This window comes from Frankliniella occidentalis, unplaced genomic scaffold (genome assembly GCF_000697945.3).
Source record: "Frankliniella occidentalis isolate FOCC.00 unplaced genomic scaffold, Focc_3.1 Scaffold222, whole genome shotgun sequence".
Classification (NCBI taxonomy): Eukaryota; Metazoa; Arthropoda; class Insecta; order Thysanoptera; family Thripidae; genus Frankliniella; species Frankliniella occidentalis.
The window spans coordinates 148498-154003 of record NW_026267348.1 but is presented as its reverse complement, the minus strand read 5'-3'; positions in this window follow the sequence as shown (position 1 = coordinate 154003).

Below are 5506 nucleotides of genomic sequence, written 5' to 3'. Positions count from 1 at the left end.
CTATAAAAAATAGTAAAAAATTCAGGGGGGACCCTCTAGACAGGGGACCCTCCAGGACCTACCCTAATTCATATTGTAGTAGTATGCTCCAGTATTGTTCAGCTTATTTGCAGCTGTGACAAATATCTCATTGAATTTCGATTTTTCTACTTTGATGACATTGCCTTTTAAAGGCGTGTTGTTTAAGTTGTTAATAGCTGGAAATATATATTGAAATGTTATGTTATTCTTATCATTTGAGAATAAATTATTATAAGAAAATGTTAGAATTGATTGATTGCATGTTATACCTTTTTGAGCATCCTTTTGTGACGCAACTTGAATGTGTGCGTGATCGTCGACAATTTTGATTGCCTGGACATCAGCGTATAGATCTGAAACCCAAAACATTAATAATGTAATTCCTTTAATACAGTAATTGCAAAGGGACGAACTTATGACGGGTTATTTGGGTTGAAGTTCATAAATATTCTAAGACTGGTGCATGCACATGAACCATGGATCAATATGGTATGTCGAGTTAAATTTTACATTGGCATTTCAGTGGCAATGAGAGATTGAACATAAAGAAGAGTAAGAGGGTGCAAACAAAAATTGTAGGAGTTTTGATTCTAATACGTTATGAGTTTCATTCGAAATATATTGTACCTTTTTTAAACAGTATAAGTATATTACTTACCGAACAACTTAAACAAATCTTGCATTGTGACATCCTGTGAATGAAATGAAAAAAAATATAATAATATATTATTGAAATTATATATTGATTGATAATTTCAATTCAAAGTCCTATTATCACCTTATTTCTGTTTGATACATATAAACAACATGTGTCCTTAGTTTCTTCGTTAGGAACTTTATTGTCACTTTGCTGGTTGACATTCTTTGATACAGAGTACGTATCAGTGTCATCTAGTGATTTTGGCTTAACGAAGTATTCTGGAGCACTAGAGTAGAAAGAAATGGATGCAGCTTTAGAGTTTGTTACAAGCATGACATTTAAAATTAAACAATCATTTCCAATGAATGTGGTACGTACTGTGGTTCTAAAAATTTATGTTTCGTTAGCAAGTTATTGTAATCTTTGGCTAATTGTTCAAACGCAATTGTTGCATAGTCCTTATTTATTTTGTGAATCTCACATTCTTGCAGAGCATCTGATAATCAGATTAAAATTTATGAAAAATAATTCCATGGTCATTTTTAGAAATGTAAGCATCATATTTACCTTTTAGTTGTGCTTTAAGTTCTGCTATTTCAAGTGAACATGATTGACTGTTGCACGTCATAATGAATGCTTGTTGATGAAAGCGAAGTTGAATAGCTACAAAGATGAAATGGTTAGGTTAGTTAATGGACAAGTTAGTTAAATTAATATATTGCAGCTGATGTTTATAGGTTTGTAAGGCGTAATAGAAGTTAAATAGTGTAGCTCAATTATGGATTGCAAAGGAATTATGGTTTTTATAAAATATTATTGAGGTAATTCGAAATGTGGGTTCAAAGGAGCACGTTCTATTTTATTTGATAAAGTGTCGAATGGTTTCGAACACGCTTTAGGCAATTATTTTTTGGTTTATTGTTAGATATTATGTTTATTGTTGAAATCAATCTAATTTTTTTGTATTGTAACGAAAGTTGAACGTACTTATCAATGAGAAGAGCTGAGGACCGTGGTCACGTTGTGTGAAGGTGAATACGCACTGTTAAGTTGCGGGAAAACAGCGATGGCGGAAATGGTGGTGTTACCAACATAATTGTGTTGGAAGTACTTGCAATTTGTTTTTCATTTTGATTCCATTTTTTTATGAAACCGAAAGTAATAATGTTTTTTTCGTTAATTAAAATTTGTATTAATAATGTTGTGGATGATGACATTATTATAATCTTTAAATTGTTGGTGGGAATTTGTGGATTGGTAAAAGTTTACGTCATAATACGTGAAGGTGATTTAAATCTAATTGTAATTATAACAGATAATTAAGCGTGCAAAATAATTGCAAGTGGAAATGTAAATGTATAAATTGAATATTTCAGTTAGTTTGTATTAAATGTATTGATGGTAGGAAAGTATATGTTTTAATGAGTCGTTTATTGGGGTTCAAGTTGACTTGCGTAGTCCTTTCTCTACGTTTTAAAGCTGGTTGGAACCGTATTTCGTTCTCTCTTTCACCGGTCCGGTCATCTCAGCAGTTGGAATTTGAATATATTCTATTTGACAGGTAAGTGAAATTTCGTATGTTTTAGGTTATAACACGTGTGAATGAGATTGTGTTGATGTCATTGTCACTAGTTATCAGTTTAATGTCATTATTAATTAAAGTTGTAGAAATATCAATTTGTGGACAGCAGGTGTAATGAGTCAAGTACGTGTTTATCACACGTTTATTGTTTCGTGCATTCATTCGTTTGTAATGTTTGCGTCATTTGCACGGGCGTATGATTTTCATACGCCTTGCCTGTCACGCAGTTCATTTAGTTTCACAGTTTCGGCCAAATTTTAATTGCAAAATGATTCATATGATATGTGTTTTATTATGTTGCTGTTGTGAAAGGAATAATTGATGATCTGATTGAGTAATAGTTTAAATAATTGTTTACAGAAGTCTATAATGTTGTATTGTTTCATTTGCAGTCATGGATCAAAGTACTGATGAAGTGCAAGTGTCTTTTAGTGACCTGAATGTTGGGGAGATGTACCCTATTAAGCAAGCCTCAAAGGAATTGAGGAAATTTGATGGGAAGATGGTGGATAGTGTGAAGCTGGATATATCAACTTCTAAGTTATTGCGGACAACTACATATGCGCCATCTGGCATATTGAAATATGCTCAAGATAACATTGATGCGATTAATGAAGCAGCTCAATCAGGGAAGCATTATAGTGCCTGTTTTTATGGTGCGATATTTAATCCGAATAAAAGTAAGCGTTTCATTGGACGCATTCATGAACCTGGTGAAGGTTTGTATATTTTGGTTGGTTATGATTTTATTATTGTATTGTTGGAATTCAGTATTCTAATTTTTATTTTTTTGTTGTAGTTGAGGCCAATGATGAACTGTTGAAAGAAGTCGAGAAGATGAACGCCATGGTGAATAAGAAGAAACGATCATCTTCTGATCTGAATGAGGGAGAGGCATCTTCATCGGGTTCTCCTATGAAGATTGTGAAGATAGAAGAATCGCCTGCAGCTTCACCTATTTCTTCTCCCAACAAATCTGTTCAGTTAGATTGAATACATTTTTGTATGTGACTGCACACATTGCGTTGTATCATGTGGTATGATATATGAATTGTATTAATCTAATGAATTCTATGATGTGGTGATTGGGTTCATGTGTATATTTTCAATATTTTCATATGTGATATATGTATATTATGTTGTAATGTTAAATCATGCATATGTGCAAATAAATATTGTGATGAAAATGTTATTGGCCTATGATGTTCCTTTACTTAATCCCAATAATCTGGAGTGAGTCTAATTTGAATTGGCATGAATGAATGCACCCTTTTTTGGCATGTTGTGAAAGATGGAGTATAAGAAATAAAATGCCATTTTACTGCGGGTTTTAAGTTAAAGTAAATTGTTCAATGTAGTTTACTGACGTCATTTGGTCAATAAATTGCTCAGTTTTATAAGATTTCTTTATTAGGTGTTCTGTTTGTAATGGTGTCCAGAATTGTTAATGTTTTGTTTTGGACAAGAGTCAGTGGAAAGGACATCAATTAACTTATTGAATTTGGCATTCTGATGAGAGTGCAAGTTGAAGGATCAGTAGGTTTTATTCATTAATGTAAGTCAAAGTGTCAACGTATAAGTTGATTCACTTATATCAGATGTCGGGTTGATTTAGTTTTAACACCCATCAATGAAATCACCTTTTTTTATAATGGTATAGGAATTTAGACTGGAAAGAAATGAAAGTAGCTTTATTGTCACAAGTAACAATAGCAAAAATGATGCGCTGAAATCATACATACAAATTCAGTATAGATTTTCATTTCTTTGGTTAATTGTGAGTGAAAAGGTCTGTTGTAATTCATGTGTTCAGGTTTGTTTGGATTTCAAATAAAGAAATGATGAAGTTATATAAAATTTTGTGGTGTTATTAGTTAACACGTATTATAACAGTCTTATAACAATTTCATATAATAAAATTTGTATAAAATATCGATAACAGATTTAACAAATGTATCGATCAAAAGTTGTTTTTGGTTTTCCATTCAAGTTAGCAAAGCAGTTTTGGTGCATATCCCAAGCGTAGTATGTTGAGCGTCGTTGAAATCCAAGTTGCGGGTCATTCCAGTATTTGAACAAGTTTTCCATTTTCTTAAGCTTGCTATCAATGTGCAAGTCAGTTTTGTGACGAATCTTGAGAAACTTGAATACACGGTACATATTGTCACCGTTTTGATAGCAGAAAAGTGCAATAAGTAAGCGATTTTTATAGTTGAGATGAGTCCAGAACGCATTGCGATATGTCTTTTTCATCGGACCCCATTCATCACATTCACCAATGCTATCTAAAACGTCTTGCCATGCTTGATATAATGGACATCGTGGCATTTTAAAAACCTTGAGTAATTTGACGACGGAAGACTATTTTCAATGTATGTGGTGCGACCGGTGAAGAGCGGATACGGGCATGTTGACGTTTTGACGTAGTGGAATCATTCACCAGTAGGTGGCGTTGTTGATGTAAATTTGTGTTCTGGTTGCGGTGCATTTTTAATGTGCATCAATGAATGAACCCTTTTATTGTTCGCGAATAATGTGTATGTTGAGATGCACGAATGATATTCAAAAAGTCTGTGCATTAAATTTAAATAATGGTACCGAATATTGGTCGAAAAAAGCATATCGATCTTGTGAGATGGTGTAGTGGCGTTATTGACCGATAGATGTCGTTTACTCATTGTCGTACTGACGAAAGATCAACACAGTTGTCCAGTTGCCCTGTCTTTCGCATGCTTTTCATCGAGTAGGTGTTTTGTTGTGTCGTCAGTCGGATCATATTATTCAGTCTTAGGGAATCAGTGCGTATTGATTTTATTTTGACACATTAGGTTAATGTGGTTTGTGTTCATTGATTGATAAATTGATTATGTTTGGTAAATTTTACTGTTTTACTTCTGTCATTTGCAGATATGGATCAAAATGTGACTGAGGTTGAGGTGGCCTTTAAGGATTTAGTTGTGGGGCAATTGTATCCTATTAAACGAGCTTTTAAAGAAGTGAGTGTAGTTAATCAGAAACGTGTTATAGAAATCAAATTGGATATATCCAATGATGCATCAGTGAGAACCACAACTTATGTGCCACGTAGCACATGGCATTATGCAAATATGCATTTTGATAATATTAACGAATGTGCTCGTAATGGCCAGTATTATAGTGCATGTTGTTATGGAGTTATAATTGATCCAAACACTCCTGAAAGGGTTATTGGTCGTATCCATACTCCTGGCACAGGTTTGTATAGTTAATTTAAATGTGATGTT